At 44.9% G+C, this 20,270-nt stretch overlaps 1 pseudogene; it reads left to right on the top strand.

The window, feature by feature from the left end:
- Positions 1 to 8,739: 8,739 nt before the first annotated feature.
- On the top strand, positions 8,740 to 12,954 carry LOC100939221 (large ribosomal subunit protein eL15-like; annotated as a pseudogene).
- Positions 12,955 to 20,270: the final 7,316 nt, after the last annotated feature.

Here is a 20,270-nt window from a genome sequence, read left to right as displayed (position 1 = left end):
ATATATTCATATATCCAATGGCAAATGCTAGGATATACATGGTATACTTTATAATTTTATATAATTATTATAGAGCCTTCCCACAATGCCTTTCCATCCCCTCTGCTTTGAAATGCAATCATGTGGACAATAGAATGCCAGCCACTACAGATGGTACTAGGGTTCTAGTTCATCAGCAACAATCAATCTCACATGGAAATGTTACTTAGTCCCATAGTACAAACAGGCCTCCTTTAGCATGCCAACTCCCATTAACCGGTAGCCGTGGCCTGAGGTACGGTGTTAAGAAGGATTCTGATGTCTTGTTTAAGCCCAGTGCCAAAGAGTGCCTAACTGATGAGTGATGTCCGCTATGGAACTAGGTGATGGTCAGTGCATGGGCGCCTCTTGTTTGCTAATCCCAAGCTAGTATAATCCCTGTGTGTGATAATGGAAGTAGCTGAGATTCAGAGAGGGGACTAGATTTGCCAGGGTCACCCAGCTATTTAGGGACAGAGCCAGAACTAGAATAAATACCTCCTGGCTCCACACCCAGGTCTCTTTTCTCCCCATCAGGATGCATGCGGGTTCTTAATCAAGGCTCAGGGGTATCTACGTAACAGTCATAACATTTGGCATTTGTCACACTATTTACCCCCATTTGGTTCCAAAGAAATTTACAGTGATTACACACCAGAAATACACACGTTAGAGAGAAAAGTGCACATTACAAGAGGATTAAAATAAAATAGAGAAGGTAACCAGGGCAAAGGGAAAATGAGAATAAAAAATAGGATGGAACCAAGAATGAGTTTGGCACACAAAATACACTGTCTGGATGCAGTTGCTAAGCAACTGGTGGCCAAAGCAAAGAAGGGAATAGGAATCTATGTGTTTAAAGATGGAAAATATAGTCAGTTATTCAAAAGAAGCAGATTTCCTTGATATTCCCCTGGAAGCAATACCTCCTAGGTGCTCATACCAAGGCAGTTGTCATGCAGTAGAGGATGCTCTTCAAAAACAGGTCTCCAAGAAATTAAGCAATTTTGACACTATTGATTCTTGAAATGTCCTGCAGGGAGGTTGATGAAAAAATCTCAAAGTGCAGTCCAAGAATTCAGAACTTTTGATGTCCAGGTGGCCGAAGACCATCATGTTTCCAAAGCCAGTATTCAAGAGTCCATTGTTCATCTTACTTGATCTCTCATATTTGATACCACTGATGACTTCAACTTTGTGGGTTGGGTTTATGTTCTCTCCAAGGACACCACGTGCTCTTGGGTTTCCTCCAATGTCAGTGAAATCTCCTTCTGGATGTCCACTATTGGGTGCTTCTCCTTTCCCCCAATGCCTAAATGTTGCAGGCTTGAGGACTCAGCTGCAGATGTTCCCTTGTACTTATCTGTCCTCAGTTCTTGGTGACCTCATGGCTTAAACCCATCCTTAGGCTGATGCCTTCATATTTTCTCACTCCAGCCTGACCTCTCTCCCAAAAGAGGTCAGACTCACATAGTCACCTGCTCCCTTGACCTCTCCATTTGGAAACTAACGGCATCTCAAGCTTCACAACCCCTCGCCAAAATCTATATCCTATGCCACTCTTTCTCTAACCTGGTATCACCTCCAGTCCTCATTTCAGGAACAGGCACCATCATGCAAATAGGTGCTCCGACCTAAAACAACTCAACCTTCACTCAAACGACCCAACCTTTATTCCTCCCTCCTTGTCACATCCAATGTCCAATTCATCAACAAGTCCTGGCAGCTCCACTCCAAAAATGACTTCAAGTGCACTCATCTCTCCCTCTCTCTACCTCTTGGTCTTGGCCACCTTCCTTTCCCACCTGGATAGCAGGAATGCCTCCGATCTTGCTCCTGGCCCTACAGTCATTTGTCCAGACAGTATCCAAAACAATTATTTTTGAAATGTCTGAGTAGGTCACCACCTGGTTCAACCCTCCCCTATGGCCTCCCCATCACCAGAAATCCAAGGTCTTGGCAGCGCATGGCCTGAGCCCTGACTCCACTCCCCGATCCCCCCATCACTCACTCTTCGCAGTCACACTGGGCTCTTCCCTGTTACTTATGTGTGCTGGGATGCTGTCTTCTCACAGCCTCTGCATTTACTGATCTCTCCTCCTCAGAAAGAGATCTACCAATGCTCTTTCCCCAGACAGACCCTGGCTCACTCCTCCACCCCTAAAACAAAGGAAACACCATCTCCTCCAGGGGGCCTTCCTTGACAACTTTATTTTAAATGGACTCTACATCCTCCCTCCCACCCCTTACCAGCCTCCCCTGTATCCCTGTAACTTCCCCCTCACCTCCCACCAACCTCCCTTCCCACTATCCACCAGCCTAGCTTCTCTCCCACTTCCTACCAGCTTCCCTCTCACCGATTACCCGCATCTCTCCAACCTCCCACCTACATTGGCCTCCGCCGCCTTACCTCCTATGTGTAGAGGATGAGGTCTCTTCTCCACAACGCTATGAGAGCAGGGATATTTGCTTCATTAGTTGACCACTGTATCCCCAGGACCTTGCACATAGTAGGTGCTCAATAAACCCATGTTGCACAAGTGACACTCTAATGGTCTGATTTGTTCCAAGAAACTTCTTCAGCTGAAAACTCCAAGGAGATCGGCCCGTGGGAAGAGCAGGGTGGACTCTGAGCCCCTCAGTGGTGGCTGACATGCCTAGAGAGAACCACACTGAGGGTTTTGCCTTTGATGATGACACACGGAGTCAGGCCTGGCAGTCCCCTTGGCTGATGCCACCAGGGACACCCCGGTAGTTCTGTAGCTTTCCCTTAATCATAAATATCTCCCCTTGGTGTCAGCAGACCCCGTGGAAATCACCAGAGGAAATACTGTCATTAAACCCCAATAAATTCCTAAATGCCCAAGCCGACCGCACCAATTTACAGCAGGTTTTGACTTTAATAATGTTTTGTCTTAGATTTGGCCCTAATTATAAATCATTTGCAACTGTGGTTTAAACCATAAGCAAATCTTACACGGCATTCTTATTATCTACTTAATATCGCAAAGAGAAAGATTTATGGAATCACATTCTGGGAATTAAGCAAACGAGGAAACTTTTAGGTGAGGGTGAAACACGTGAAAATTATAGTTTTGTCATAAAACGTTGATTGATCAATGATTATTGTAAAACGGTGGTAACTGTGCTGGCGTCAACATAAATCTGTAATTGGCTGGATTTATTCTTTTTCAAAATACTATATTTCCTACAGTTTTGACCATCGTGTTAATATAAATGTCAGATTTACTGTGGTTTTAACTTAATTAACTCCATTTAGCTTATGTATATATGTGTGTGTGCGTGCGTGTAGGATGTATGTGTGTGAGTGTATATATGTATATATATATACACAGATTTATATATGTTATACATATCCTTAAAATGCATTGTCCACAGTCACTTTTACTTTTTACATAATGGTTTGTGGTTTTCTTCAAATATAATTTTTTACACATTTGGGAAAAACCCATTTTGTGTATGAAGCCAACTCTTGCTGCAGAAATGGGTTCAAAGCACTGTTTGAGTTTTTCACCTGTGGGGTGACCACATCAGGTAATAATATTGCATCTTAGGAGACAGGGAAGACGCAAAAAGATCCTGAGTCAGGCTCAAATCTTGACTCTGCCATTGAGTGGCTGTATCACCCTAAAGAACCTATTCTACCTGTCTTTGCCTGTCTCATGTGTAAAATGGGAATAGATTAATTGTCCCTACTTCAGAGGCTACTGTGAGGCTTAACAAAGTGACGAATGTTATGTGGTTGGCATGAGGCTTGCCATGCAGTGGATGCTGAGTGCATGTTGTAGATGGCCCTTCCTTCTGCTTCCCAGCCAGGGAGTGGACTTGTGATGTTTGGGGTAGCATGCCTCAAGGAGTGAGGTCAACGGAGAATCCTAACCCTCAGAGGAACCATCTTAGGAAGGGCCAGTCCCAGTGCCAGAGGGAACCGGCCCAAACACCAGAATCATCTTCTAACCCAATAGGACTAGGGAGATGGTGGGTTCAGATCAAAGCCATACAGGGACAGATAACCATACACTAAATCAAATTTAAAATAATAATAATAAAACAGTAGCTCCCACTTACCCAGAAATACTTGCTTTGCATCAGGTCCTATGCATTTTTTTAGTGGAGAGTAAAGGTCTCACTCTGCCACCCAGGTTGGAGTGCAATGGTTCAGTCAGAGCTCACTGCAGCCTCCAACTCCTAAGCTCAAGAGATCTTCCCCCTCAGTCTCCCAAGTATCTGGCACTACAGGTGCTTGTCACCATACCCAGCTAGTTTTTCTAGTTTTTGTAGAGATGGGAGTCTCACTACTTGCCCAGGCTGGTTTCAAACTCCTGGCCTCAAGCGATCCTCCCAAAGTGTAGCATTACAGGTGTGAGCCACAGTGCCTGGCCCATAATTCTTTATAGACTTGCTTTTGTTAAAGCTCAGCAAAGCCTGCTAGCACATCAACCTTGAGACGAGAAAATTATGATTTCAGAAATGTGACTTGCCCAAGGTCACACAGCTAATAAGTAGTGGAGCTGAGACTCCAGGCCCACATTCTGAGGCACGGAGTTTTACTACCTCTGACTGTTATTGAGCCACACATCCCTCCAGCAGCTGCCCTCTCTCCTGGCAGCATGCATTCTGAGCCGATAATTCCTTCCAAGTCTAAGCCAAGGAAAAAGGAGGCCCAATTCAGCCACTGCAGTCTCTTCCTGTCTAATTGCTAAGGACAGAGCTGAGAAGTCATTGCTTTGAAGCTGAAACTCTTCTCTTTCTGTGGAGTTTCACATTTGTATTTAATCGTGCTTTATTATTCTTGATTCACACTGTGGAGCCAGTCAAAAATATTTTCTGAGGGCCTATTCTGAGTCATTGATTCGTGGTGTCTGTTCTGAAGTTACCCAGGGTCAAGTGAGTCAGCTGTGGGTAAATGAACCCAGACATTGGATTTCACCAAAAAGTAAACACTCCAAGCAATGGAAAAAAAAAATGTTGGTCTCATATATAACTTTCACATGCAACCTTCCCTCCAGTCTTCCCCTTCTTCCTCCATTTCTCCCCCATCTCTTTCTCCCTCTCCCTCCTTTCCTTCCTTTCCACATCGATTTTTCCCTTTTCTCATCTCTTTCTCCCTCTTTATTTTCTCCAGTCTTCTCTCTCCTTCTTTCAAACTTTTTTCTCCCGTTCCCTTTTCTCTCTTATTTCTCTCTCCGTCTCCCTCTCTTCTTTCTTTTCTTTCATTTTTCTCTTCCTTCTTCTATTCTCTTGTTTCCTATATTCTTTTCTATTTTGCACACAGGATTTTGTTTTTATTTAGGTGAGACCCACACAGCAGGAAGATGACTGCTACTGAAAAGATAATTTATTACTCACAGTTCCCAAGAGGAGGGGGCGTAACACATTACACAGGGCAGAAGAAGCCAGGGGAAAGCACAGGCCAGGGCCTTTATCATGGATTTTGTTTTCTCAGTTGATGGTGGCCAAAATAAAATAATAATAATAATAATAGGCTGGGCATGGTGGCTCACGCCTATAATCCCAGCACTTTGGGAGGCCGAGGCAGGCAGGTCTCTTGAGCCCAGGAGTTTGAGACTAGCCTGGGCAACATGGTGAAACCCAGCCTCTACAAGAAGTACAAAAAATTTAGCCTGGCACGGTGGTGCACGCTGTCCTCCCAGCTATTTGGGAGGCTGAAGTGGGAGGATCTTTTCAGCCTGGGAGGCAGAGGTTTCAGTGAGCCAAGATTGTGCCACTGTACTCCAGCCTGGGAAACAGAGTGAGACCTTGTCTGAAAAACAGTAATACTACTAATGATAACAATATCATGGATTTTGCTGGAAAGAACAGGTGAGCCAAGGTAGGCAGACTTAGCACTGGCCATTTTGAATAATTTCGGCTGACTCTGGGCTATAGGGGCAGTCCCTAGTTGTCTGGTTCCTGGTCCTGGGGTGATTTGGAACAGGGTGATAGTGTCCTGGAGGGCAGGAGGTTGAAAAAAAGACTCAGGATTGGTTGGTTTGCATACCAAAGGCTTGCTCAGAAGGGAAGTGGTTTGCTATCTCTAGGAATTACCTAACCCTGGGAGGGGCACTCCCTCCCTGGATCCTCAAGACCTCCACAATTCCCAAGCATCATCAAAGACAGAAAGTGAAAAACATGATTTCTACACCTTTTTTCATTCCTCTCTTTTATTCCTTCCCCTCTCCTCTTCTCTGTTCTCCCTTCTCGTTCTCTCCTCCTTTCTGCCTCCCCAAGGCCTGGGAAGAACTCATCGCAAAGGTTCAGGAAAGCAGTAATAAAAGCCTAGGTTGAGTGGGTGACAAGAAGCCAAGTGAGGAACAGGCAGCGTCACGAACTACTTGGGAGGTAGAACGCTCATTTTCAGTGACTGGATGTGGCTCCGACAGCCCTGCTCAGCTCTGCCTGCTGGCCCGAGCTCCGCACCACCACTTCTGGGAAAGCCGCCCCTTCCTTGCTCCAATGATGGCGGCTGCTGTGTCCTCACCCTGCCACTATCCTGTGGGTTGGTTGTTTTGCCCAGGCCTGGAATTACCCAAATCCCCTTAAATACACGACTGCAAATGAGGACCCTGGAAAAAAAGGCAATAATTGTGACAGTAACTCACGGGGCCAGGCCTGACACGTCTCTAATTGCCTGCTAAAATTGTCGCTGTCTCCTAAAGTGCAAATTATCACCCGAAATGACAAGAATAATGAATGAGTAACTCTGATGTAATGCAACAATTAGTCCTCAAAGACACTGTCTAATATGGTAATTCAGAACACCCACTCCTTGTTATTAAGTGCCTGATAATTATTTAATTATCTAGCTGCCAGCATGATTTACTTGGTTTATTTAGCTGCAGATGTGGGCAGGAGCGTTCGGGTTTAAGGTCAGAGTGAGCTGGCCCCTCCGCTGGCTGCTACATCGGTTTGCTTGGGTGCTGGAGGCTGCCGCCCGTCTGACTTCCCTAATTGGCTTTGGCAGTCCTGACCCAAAGTCGGAAAATTGCCTCTTCTCCACCCCCGGCTCCGGTTCAGGGTCACTCAGGGGCTGAGGGTCTTAAAGACCAGGACTGAGAGTGCCTGCCTTCCCCTGCCCCTTCAGACCCTCCGACAGGTGATCAGAATATTTGGGGGCAGCAGCTGCCCCCACTGAGTTTGATGCGAGTGTTTACTGTGCTGGGCACGGCGCCAAGTCCTACACAAGTGTTAGCTCGTTTAATCTTCATAATAGTGCCAGGAGGTAGAGACAACTGGTGTCGGCATGTGACAGAGGAGGAAACTGGGACTTGGAGAAGTGAGGTCATTCGCCCAAGGTCCCACAGTGAACGAATGGTGGGCCGAGACGAGCCTCCCTGTCCCCAGAGCCACTCTACTCTCCTGGACCCTGACAGTTGCAATGTGAGGCTGGCCTCAAAGCTGTGAGTCACAGCTCATCCCAGGCCAGTGCATGCCCAGAAGGGTCTGGGCAGGGACTCAGGAGGATCAGTGTCCTGCTCTCCAAATTGTAAAATCACTGATAGGGAAAGCAGAAAGAGTGGATCTAATCTCTGTTGGCTCAAGGAATTAACCCAGAGCCAAGGAGTAGAAGGTATTACAGAGAGACAGAGGGGATCTACAGAAAGGGCCGCTTGCCAGCTGAATGCACTTGGGCAAGTTCCTTACCCTCTCAAAGCCTCGGTTTCCTCACCTGTAAAGTGGGGATGGTCAGAATTTGCCTATGATCACCTGTTGAAAGTACCCTCATCATCAGATACTCTCCACCTTGCACCCTGTTGGGTTTCCTTTACACTAAATGTACCTGAATCTCTGATTATCTTGTTCATTTATTTACTTATCCCCCCTCCTACCTGCCCCCACCCCCACCCCCACACACACATATAATATAAACTCCAAGGGAGCAAGGACCCTGTCTGTTTTATTCCTCCTTCACATTCCCCGCATTGAGCACAATGCTTGGCACATCATAATCTCAATAATCTCAATAAATATCTGTAGAATGAATGAACAAATGAAAGAATAATCAGAATGGTCCCTAGCCAGCTACCCCCTTGCCCAAGTGATTCCCCAGCATCTCCATGCACACAGCTCCCTACTCCCCATCTGTCCTGGCCATTAATGCTGATGACACCTTACCTTTATGCCCGTACATTTTCACCACACAAAAGGCCATGATGACCACTCCAGCCACAGCTGTCATTTCCTTGCTCTGGTCCTCAGCTGACCTGAGACTCCAAGCTTCCACCAGCTTCCTCATTCCACATTTCTGGGGGATAAGTCTGATTGGTCCAGGCCACCTGGAACAGATGATCTTGGCATCCCACACACCCACATTTCCATAATGCTCCCCACTTCCAAGCACATCTGCCCAATCTCTACCTTCCAGCACATGACTCTGTCTGCTGCTGGAGCTCTCTGTGGCTACACACAGGCCACACTGAGAATTAACCTCCCCGGGAGTCACTTTCAGTAAGGGCTGCCAGGAGTTGGTGGGTAAATAGCCCAGCTCCCTCATCCCTCAAATTGAGATCACACAGAAGTGTGAATTCTAGATTGCCTCCCCCACTTTCCCAGTAGGATAAAGCCCCGTCTCTCACATAGTAGATGCCATTGGCGCCCCACTCAGATCCCATTTGAAAGGTCAATGCATCCAACCTCCTTGATTGTACATTAAATGTGCATTAAACTGGTGTTGTATATTAAATGTATATTAAACTGGTAATGTACATTGGTAAGTCCAGCCCCCCGCTGTGGTGAATGTTTGCTGCTAACACAGCAGCATCCCACAGCTAACATTGCCCTCCACTGACAGGAGCTGCCTTACCTGGAAATCCTGGGGAGGGTGCACCATCCCCTCTGCACCAGTTGGCTACATTGCTGTCATGTAGCCAATAATTGACTAATACAAGGGTACAAAAGGCCAGCCTCTTTACTCCAAGGCGGGACAACTCTAGGGTGCAAGTCACACTCCAGAGCTCCTCGTGGAATCAACTGCAAGCGCAAGATGTTACCTGAAACCATGTCTTTTACTAGCTCAGGAAAGGCAGGGCCAAATCTCTCTTGCTCACTGCTGCATCTCCTGCACATAGCATAGTATTTGTTGAGTTAGTAAATGAGTGAACAAATGAATTCATTCATTCATTAACTGATATGGGTGAATGAATGCATATACATGTATAAACAGATGTATGTACGTATGCACATCAATGAACACATTCAAGCCATATAATTCCCAAAGCGGGACCTAAGCACCTATTTTCTAAATTATTAGCATGTGCATTTAAGTGGCTAAAGATCAGCAAAAGGAGAGGTCTGGGCTGGAAGTCAGATGGACGACCTCAGTTTTCATCCTTGACTCACTGGGTGACATCTGTTAAATCAGAAAAGCACATTTATTTTTCTCCATGTTTTTTTCCCCAACTTAAACACTGTATAAGTTTATGTTGTGTGTGTGTGTTTTTTAAACTTTTTAATTTTGATATTATTTTAGACTCCCAGAAAAACTTTAAAATAGTGTTTCTGGCCCGGTGCAGTGGCTCATGCCTGTAATCCCAGTACTTTGGGAGGCTGAGGTTGGCAGATCGCTTGAGCCCAGTTCAAGACCAGCCTGGGCAACACAGCAAAACCCTGTCTCTACAAAAATACAAAAATTAGCCGGGCACAGTGGCATGCAACTGTAGTTGCAGCTACTTGGGAGGCTGAGGCAGGAGAATTGCTTGAGCCCAGGAGACAGAGGTTGCAGTGAGCCGAGACCATGCCATTGCACTCCAGTCTGGGTGACAGGAGTGAAACCCTTTCTCAAAAAAACAAAAATAAAAACAGAGTGATTTCATCTGCGTTTCCCCCAGCTTGCCCTAATGTTCATGGTTTGTGGGAGTGAGAGGTGAACAGAGCCGTAGAAAGGAAGTCAGTTTCAGGAAACACAGAATGAAAATTCACCTGGCTTAGCAGCCTTCAAAAATGAGGCGGCAGCAGGCAGACAACATTCCTGCCCCTCTCCGTCTCACTCCATGCGTGGTGCATCTGCGGTTTTCTTTTATTTGTGGTCTATCACCTCCTATGCCATGGCAAACAAGAGACTTTATAAATATTTCAAACACTAATAATTTGTGCTGTCCCTACTTAGACTTTTAAATGAATCTAAGAGCATTTCTCTTTGAGGAACCTGCCAAACTGCAGGCGGGTGAAAGAAATACCACCGCCCCCTGTCTGAGCTGGGTACTTGATGTAGACATGGGACCAGAGGCTATGACTGCGGGTGTGGGATGCCCCTGTCTCTCCCACACACCTCCCTTACCCCAGCATCTGCTCTGGTGAAGCTCTGCCTAGCAGGACAATGGCCAACCTCATCTCTGGATCCACAGAGTGGGGAGATTCTCTCTGCTCCCACAAATGGAGAAATTGAGGGCTGCTAAATTCATGGTTGCTGTTTTAAGAGCTTTGGATTATTTTTTTTTAGATGGTGTTTCACTCTGTCGCCAGGCTGGAGTGCAGTGGCACGATCTCAGCTCACTGAAACCTCCACCTGCCGGGTTCAAGCGATTCTCCTTCCTCAGCCTCCCGAGTAGCTGGGACTACAGGCGTGCACCACCACACCTAGCTAATTTTTTGTATTTTTAGTAGAGGCAGAGTTTCACCATGTTGGCCAGGATGGTCTTGATCTCTTGACCTCGTGATCCACCCACCTCGGCATCTTAAAGTGCTAGGATTACAGGCATGATAGGCCCAGCTTTGGCTTTTAAGTCAGACATTCTTGGTTTAAATCCCAGCTCATTCACTGTGTAGCCTTGCGCAAGTCACCTCTGTGAATCTTTGTTTCCTTATCCATGAAGTAATTATTTTCAGATTAAATGAAATAGTGTGTATAAAGTGTGCAAGGCCTAACATAGGCCAAGAGCTCAATGCACAGTAGCTAGTATTTTCCCTTTGAATATTTCCTAGTCATTTATAATGGCTCAAACATAATAGAAGTTAATTTATTATTCACATAAACTACCCAATGAAGCTCCAGCTTTGAAGCCATGGGAGATCCTCCATAAATTTGTTCCTACCTAACACTCAGCAAGCAGGAAGGAGAAGGACATGCAGCATCGTCCAGAAGAGGTTCCTTCTGTCCCTCACAAAGCTCACAGTCTAGGGAGAGAACTATGGAAACGACAACCCATAATATGCAAGGTGGATCCTCAAGAGAGCAGGCACCAAAAACACTTTGGGAGAACAGAGAAGGGGGAAGTTGTTTTGAAAAGTAGAGAATATGCTGGCACACCCTGTCTGAAACCCTTCAATGGTGAATGGTGTCTCATTATTCTTAAGCAAAATAATGATCTCCTTCTCCAGCCTTCAAGGACTATGTGGTCTAGTCCCTGCCAACCTCTCCAGCATGGCAGTCCTGACACTCCAGGCTTTTTTTTTTTTTTTTTTTTTTGACATGGAGTCTCACTTTGCACCCAGGCTGAAGTGCAATGGCGTGATCTCGGCTCACTGCAACCTCTGCCTCCCAAGTTCAAGCGATTCTCCTGCCTCAGCCTCCTGAGTAACTGGAATTACAGGCATGAACCACCACACCCAGCTAATTTTTGTACTTTTAGTAAACACGGAGTTTCACCATGTTGGTCAGGCTGGTCTCAAACTCTTGACCTCATGATCCACCCACCTCCATCTCTCAATGTGCTGGGATTACAGCCATGAGACACTGTGCCCAGCCAGCTTCTTTTTATTCAGTTAGTCAACCATATAATTTACCTTCCAAACCAGGCCACTTTGGAGAAAGGAAGAGAATGCTATTAATCAATAAGCCAGGACAATAGGGACTGCCTAGGGTAGACCAAGATGGGCAGTCACTGTACACCATCATTCCTGCCACAGAACCTTTGCACATGCTGCCCTCCCTATTCCGCACTCACCTGGCTAACTGGACCTGAAACTTCAGCATCCCTTCTTTAGGGAAGCCCCTTCTAATACACCAATTTAGTCAGATCCCTTGTTAAGCATTCTGCTAGAACTTGTTTCATTAGGGGCACTAATTTAGATTTCTAAATACATACTCAATTGTGTCTGTATTTGATTAACTCTCTGTTTTGAACAGGATATAAACTCCATGAAGTTAGAGACTGTGTCTCTTTTTGTTCACCCTTTATCCCCCACGTCTGGCACATAGTAAGCATTCCACAAATGCAGCACTGGAATGCATGAATAATTGCTGACCTCTCCCTGGAGAGCTCAAAATAGAAACCTTCTGATGTGAGAGGACATTTCAATGTGGTCTAAAGAATAAGTAAAGAATGGGACTCCAGTCCGGCGGCAGCCATCAGGTAAGCCAAGACGGGTGCATACAAGTACATCCAGGAGCTATGGAGAAAGAAGCAGTCTGATGTCATGGGCTTTCTTCTGAGGGTCCACTGCTGGCACTACTGCCAGCTCTCTGCTCTCCACAGGGCTCCCCGCCCCACCCGGCCTGATAAAGCTTGCCGACTGGGCTACAAGGCCAAGCAAGGTTACGTTATATATTGGATTCGTGTTCGCCGTGGTGGCCGAAAACGCCCAGTTCCTACGGGTGCAACTTACGGCAAGCCTGTCCATCATGGTGTTAACCAGCTAAAGTTTGCTCAAAGCCTTCAGTCCGTTGCAGAGGAGTGAGCTGGACGCCACTGTGGGGCTCTGAGAGTCCTGAATTCTTATTGGGTTGGTGAAGATTCCACATACAAATTTTTTGAGGTTCTCTTCATTGATCCATTCCATAAATCTATCAGAAGAAATCCTGACACCCAGTGGATCACCAAACCAGTCCACAAGCACAGGGAGATGCGTGGGCTGACATCTGCAGGCCGAAAGAGCCGTGGCCTTGGAAAGGGCCGTAAGTTCCACCACACTATTGGTGGTTCTCGCTGGGCAGCTTAGAGAAGGCACAGTACTCTCCAGCTCCACCTTTACCACTAATATAAGTGAAGTTTGTAAAATTCATACCTAACAAACAATTTAGGTCAAAAAAAAAAAAAAAGAATGGGACTCCATGGAGAAGCAGATGAACAGCTTTCAAGGTGGAGGGAATTGCAGTGAGCAAAAGGAAATGTTGGGCCACAGCAAAAGCAGGAGTTGAATAACTGGAGCACCAAAGTGTGGGAGTGAGCTGGAGGGGGCAGGTCAGCTTGGAGAAGCCTTGAGTGCCCAGCGAAGGCCTGACTCTCAACAAGCAACAGGGAGCCATGGAGGACACTTACCATTGGGTGCCTTTGAGGGACACGGTGCTGGAGGCAGAATATAATCCCCACCTCCTCCAGGTAAACCTAGAGTCTGCTGGCAACAGAAGCTTGTTAAGCTTTTACTTGGAGCACAAATCTATTTTTTATTTTTCTAATTTTTTAGAGATGAGGTCTCACTCTGTCACTCAGGCTGGAGTGCAGTGGTACGACCATAGCTCATTGCAGCCTCAAATTCCTGAGCTCAAACGATCCTCTTGTTTTGCCTTTTGAGTAGCTGAGACTACAGATGTGAGCCACCATCCCTGGTTAATTTTTAAAATATTTTTGTAGAGATGGGATCTCACTACATTGCCCAAGCTGATCTAGAACTTGTGGCCTCAAGCAACCCTTTTACTTCAGCCTCCCAAAGTGCTGAGATGACAGGCATGAGCCACTGCATTCAGCCACAAATCTATTTTTAATGGAGGCTGGGCATGGCGGTGAGCACAGCCACATCTGAGGCACTTCTGATGCCTGAAGTGTAGTTTGAGAAACACAAACACAAACATGGCTATTTTTTAAAGCTCTACCCAGGGCTTTCCCCACCAGCTATGGCCTACAGAAAGCACTTGATGTACTAAGGTCACCCAGCTAGGAATCAAGCCCTGATCCTCAGTCCTGTGTCCTCCCATTGTGCTACTCTGCCTCCTGAGTAGGGCCTGGGAGAAGACACCAGTGGCCCTTCAGAGGGGGTCTTATCTAGCCCTGGAACCGGACAGAGCTATACCTGTCCCGAGTGATGGGCAGCTCTCACCATTCCCATGCACACCAAGGGAGGGGGCGGAGCAATTGTCCTTGATGACCTGGTGTCTCCCAAAAAAATCACACCTCCCATTCCTGGAGCATTTCCTGTGATCCTTATTCCATCTGAAACACACATCAACTCTTGGAGCTGGTCATCATTCTCCTCTTTTATTTTAACGGTAAGGGAACTGAGGCTCAGAGAGGTTGGGTAACTTGCCCAAGGTCATACAGCTTGTGAGTGGCTCAATCCAGATTTGAACACAGATCTGACTCCAGAACTTTTTAACCCTGCACTAACCATTGCCAAAAGAAAAATAAAGAGTGTCCTGGGGAAAGTTACCCTTTCTCTGTGGAGACTTACAAGAAAGAAAAAAGACAGGCATCTTCCAGTCTGAGATGAGCTGAAGAGGGTCCCACCAGACTCAGTGGAAGGACATGATGACTCCAATGGGCCTGCCATCCCTCAGATTCTATTTGCAGGGCTGTCCCTGTCAGGACAGATGAAGCATCATCCAGTTAGGCATGCTGTCCACCTGGCTGTCAGCACAGCATTAGTTATAATGCCTAAGCCATAGCCAGGCTATGATGAAGAATTCAGCCCTGGCTCCTCAGCAGGGAATGCAGTTGACTTTGGAACCAGCTGTCCTGGCAGGCCCAGTACAGCAAATGTGGCTTAGATGTGAGCCCCAGTCTGAGGACTTAGGGTCGGCCACAACTCCTGCCACAGGCAATCTGGCACCCAGAGAGATGGTGGTGGCCAAACTGTTCATACGGGGCCATTTGTGTGTCTGACAGCCGCAAGCGCTTGTCCAGTAGTTCAGATGATGGAATGTGTATTTCTCATAATGGAATGTGGAGTCCAACAAATGTATTCTTCATGACTCAAGACAAAGAAATGCTTTAAGAACTGGTCACTCTCTCACTGAATCTTCACAACAACCAACGAGGATGTCTTCTATGCCCCATGATCCCCACTTTGCAGTTGAAGAAACTGAGTGTCAGAGAGAGAAAAGGCCTGGTTGAAAACTCACCAATGGTGGCCCAGAATAAGCTACCTTCCTACGTGGCAACCCACTGCTCAGCATACGAGGCTGCCGTAGCTGGAGCCTTCAGTCAAAGTTAGCCCCTTCCAGTCTTATTTCTGCATCAGGTTCTCCACTAAACTGGAATTTCTTTGGGGACAGGGATCGCATTGCTTTTAGCTCTCTACCCACCCATCCTGGGAAAACAGTGGGTGTCCAAATGATCGCGATTCTCATAGTGTGTTGTACCCTAATTATTTATATGTATAAATTCATACTTCCACCAGATCAATCATTCGCAGGCTTTTTTGAACTAAGGAACGATAGTAAAATACAAAACAAATGGTGGTTATTTGGCAATTATGTCAATGAAATTATCACAAGAGAGGGTATTATCCTACAAGGGATCCAGAGAGAGTTTTGAAATTTTCTGGTCCACAGAGGCTGCTGTCCCCAAGTCACTAAAAGAAAATGCTGAACAAGAAAACTCAGGGAAAAAAAATATAGTAGATATTTATGCATCCTCAATTATATGTCAGATATGGTGGTAAGTGCTTCACATGTGTCAACTCAATATTTATTCCCAGAACAGCCCTAGAGTCGGTAATACATCCCTCACTTTATGAACAAGGAAACTGAGCCCCAGAAAGGTGGTATGACTTGCCCAGTGGCACATAGATAGTAGGTGGCAAAGCCAGGAGTCAAACCTAGGTCTGCCTGTGGGCCCTCCTGACAATCCTCCTCAGCCAGGTCCCCAAAGGGGATAAAACTCTACTGACCTCCAAAACTGAATAAGCTTCACAAACTTCTTCTCCTAGTCATTCATACATTTAAACTATATTTTCTTAATGCTCATCTAAAGGTACTGAAGGGAGATGAATTTGACATAGTTCCTGCCCCCAAGCACTCACAATCTAGTTCAGATGAGACCAGTAACTCCATAAAATAAAGTGTGATGATTCAGGGGCCAGAGAGGGGAGGCAGCTTTAATTCCTGAGTTTCAGATACCTCATACACTGAGGAGATTTGCAGAGACTATGATTTCAAGAGTTCCATTAAACATTAATGGTAAACAAATAGACATTTTAGAGACATTATTTTGGTCTTCTGTCCAAAGTACCTTACCTTCCTTAGACAAAAGAGTTGTTGAAATAGTTTATTAAATTGCGCTAGATTGAATTTCATTGGGTTGTGGGACTATCCTGTGCTGGGAGTTGTGTTGACTTGGATTGGCTTGTATTGGGTTGACTTAGGTTACAAGGGCTGAGAAGTGGTCTGTTGCATCGTGTTGAAATGTAATTTGTTGGAGTTTGTTGGGTTCAACTGGTTTTTGTTGAATAAGGCCAAGTTGAATGGGGTTGTATTGTGTCGGTGGTGAGGTTGTACTAAGTTGCGTTATGTCGGTTTATTTCAGTTGAATTGATGTGGATTGAGTTGGATTAAGTAGATTTTGTTGGGTTTAGTTGGCTTGGCCTGGCTGGAATGAAACTGATTGGTATCCATCTATTGAGGAGGGTGTAGAGCCATTTCCTGTCCAACAAATAGAACTGCTCTGGCAAGTTCTATATTTAGGGCCAAAGCCCACAATGGATGGAGCCATTTTGCATTTGAGGAAGTGTGACCCAAATAAATGGTCTTTCTATCTCTGCTAAAATCTAGTTTACTGACTGCAGAGATGGCAATGAGGTATTAGGGGGTAGATATTGCAAAGGTCACACGGTTTGTATGCAATTCTGGCATCTCTGTCAGTCCTATTCCATTCATCAGTTTGCAAAGCATCATGGAGCTCTCTACATGTGGGGGATACTGAAGATCAAAGGATGAATAATGCCCCATTCCTGTCCTTAAGGACTTAATGATGCCACACAATTACTGTTTACTATAATATTGTCTCCCTTGGGCAAACTCCTCATCCTCAAATCTGGCTACCAGCAAGACAATTGCCAACACTCTGACCCCAAGACACTGGAACAATAGAGAATATCCACACGCACAAAAAATACTTTTGGTCAAGAGCAGTAGCTCACACCTGTAATCCCAGCACCCTGGGAGGCCGAGGCAGGCTGGTCACTTGAGCTCAGGAGTTCAGTACCAGCCTGGGCAACATGGTGAAACCCCATCTCTATGAAAAGAATACAAAGTTAGCTGGGTGTGGCATGTGCCTGTAGTCCCAGCCACTCAGTTGGCTTCAGCCTGTGAGGCAAAGCTTGCAGTGAGCCGAGATCATGCCACTGCACTCCAGCCTGGGCAGCAGAGCCAGACCTTGTCTCAAAAACAAACAAACAAAACAAAACACACTTTTTAAATAAATTAATAAAAAAGAAAACCTCTAGCAAGTCTGATTAAGAAAAAAATGGAGAAAGGGAGTGAGAAGGGAGAGTTATACAATATAAGTCTTTTAACTACAAAAACAGCAGAGCTTTTACAAATTATTTCAAAAATACTACAAGCAGACCGGGCATGGTGGCTCATGCCTGTAATCCCAGCACTTTGGGAGGCTGAGGCGGGCGGATCATGAGGTCAGGAGATTGAGACCATGCTGGCTAACACAGTGAAACCGCGTCTCTACTAAAAATACAAAAAAATCAGCCAGGTGTGGTGGCGGGCACCTGTAGTCCCAGCTACTGGGGAGGCTGAGGCAGAAGAATGGCGTGAACCTGGGAGGCGGAGCTTGCAGTGAGCCGAGATCGCGCCACTGCACTCCAGCCTGGGTGACAAAGCAACACTCTGTCTCAAAAAAAAAAAAAAAAAACTACAAGCAGCATACTTACCAATACATTTGAAACTTAAATAAAATGATTTGAAAGAAATAAAAATGGCCAAAGTTGGCAGAAGAAGAAAAATGTTAGACTTAAAAGCCTAATACCCATTAAACATTGTACAAAATCTATTATTATCCCCTCTCCTGACCATCGCACCTCATTCCCAGGGAGCTTAACACTTTATAAACCTGTTATGTCAAACCTTTAATGTACAGGTAAATCCAATAGTCTATGCATTAAAGAACAAGAAAGGTGGGGCATAATTCAAAATCATTTGAGGCTAATAAGACCTTTATACCAAAATCCACTAAGAATAATACAAGTAAAGAAATCTATAGAAAAATAGACATGAAAGAGTAAAATGGAAAACTAGGAAGTCAGGTTCAGTAATATTTTAGAAAATACATTACGAAAGGATAGGGTGAATCTAAGAAATGCAAGGATGGTTCCATATCAGAAAAACTTTTTGTATAATACATCACATTAAATGAGAAATTTGCATAATTCGCTAAATATTCTGAAAAAATTTTGAAAAAATTCAATCCTCATTTATAATTCAAATTGTCATTAAAAGAGGGATTGAAGGGAACTTTCCAGGAGAATTTATAGATAAGGTTTTAGGACTAACAACACTCAGTGAGATTCCAAAATATAAGATCAGCATTCAAGAACCAGTAGTGCCTTCTGTGTTTCCGAGAAAGATATAATAGGTCACGGTAAGACAGCATCTGTACTGACAGCTAGAAAACACTTAACACAGAAATAGTATTTTTAAGGGAATCCAGAACTGTGAAAGCAAAGAAAAAAAGTATAAGGACTACAGTTCCAGAATAGTAAGAACCGTTCAGAAATGGGCAGACAATTGGCTACTGCTGTTTCAGCCTGGAACACTGTTGATATTGGGCTCAGGCTGAGAATCTTCACTTGCCCAGACAGAGGGTAACTGCCCGGGGAAACCAAAACAGTGGAGTCCAAGGACAGGAAGTGGGAGTGGTCTGCCCCCGATGCAGCCAACAGAGGCGTGCAGAGACTGTAGAGAACATAAAAGCAATGGGCCGGCGCGGTGGCTCACACCTGTAAACCCAGCACTTTGGGAGGCTGAGGCAGGTGGATCACCGAGGTTGGGAGTTCAAGACCAGCCGGACCAACATGGAGAAACCTCTCTCTACTAAAAATACAAAAATAACCAGGAGTGGTGGCGCATGCCTGTAATCCCAGCTACTCAGGAGGCTGAGGCAGGAGAATCTCTTGAACCCCGGAGGCAGAGGTTGCAGTGAGCCGAGATCACGCCATTGCACTCCACCCTGGGCAACAAGAGCAAAACTCCGTCTCAAAAAAAAAAAAAAAAAAGATTAAACATCAATCTGCTTTTCGTTATCACCGTGAGTTAGTAATTCTAAACAATTTCAGAGATGAAATACTCCCCCCCAATTATTTTTTATAAGTTCTAAACAATTGCTATACTTAGTGTTAAGGTTTAGTCATAAATGTAAACTTCAAATTAGCACATTTTTAAACTTATCTTTTAATAAATATCGTATTATGCGTGGAAGCTAATTCAGAAAACTCAATTGTGTAGTCAGCTTTGACTATACACAAATTTAACTAAAGACATTCATTCAAAATTAAGTTCATAATGACTTAGAGTCATCTGCACTTATTTAGGGTGAACTTTGTGTCTCTCACCTCTATACTACTCCATATTCCTTCACTTAAATAATAGATTTCAAATAAGCCACGATAGTAAAGAACTTGAGTTACTTAAATTCCATCATTCTATATGAGACCACTTGGAGTTTTTACTTATGTTAAATTTTAAAACAGTTAAATTTAAAAATAGAGCATAGGCCGAGAGCGGTGGCTCACCCCTGTAATCCCAGCACTCCGGGAGGCTGAGGTGGGCGGATCTCCTGAAGTCAGGAGTTCAAGACCCTTCTGGCCAACATGGTAAAACCCCGTCTCTACTAAAAATACAAAAATTGTCAGGCATGGTGGTGCACACCTGTAATCCCAGCTACTCGGGAGGCTGGGAGAGAAGAATCACTTGAACCTGGGAGGTGGAGGTTGCAATGAGCCAAGATCACGCCACTGCACTCCAGCCTGGGAGACATAGGGAGACTCTGTCTCAAAATAAAATAAAATAAAAATAGAGCATTAACTATGAGAAGTAATAGTTTTGTTTAATAAGTACAAAGTTTAGTTCACACAGAAAATATTAGTATTTTAAAAATGGAAAAACTTAATTAACAATTAAATTTAAAAAATTATTTATTGTAAGACCAAAATAATGATTATTCCTGATTGTTACATGGTTATTATTCAAATTAATGTTATCATATGAAAAAAGGAGGCGGTGTTAATAAATTATTCACTCTTGGTGGCCAATATGCAAGGTGTAGCACTGGAGAAACAAGCAAAGCTTTTGGCAGTTGTGGGGCTATGGTGATAAAATTTGAAATTTGAAAGGCCAGTTTACTCTACCCACA

Source organism: Pongo abelii, chromosome 23 (genome assembly GCF_028885655.2).
Source record: "Pongo abelii isolate AG06213 chromosome 23, NHGRI_mPonAbe1-v2.0_pri, whole genome shotgun sequence".
In the NCBI taxonomy this organism is placed as follows: Eukaryota; Metazoa; Chordata; class Mammalia; order Primates; family Hominidae; genus Pongo; species Pongo abelii.
This window is presented reverse-complemented; position numbering and strand designations above follow the sequence as displayed.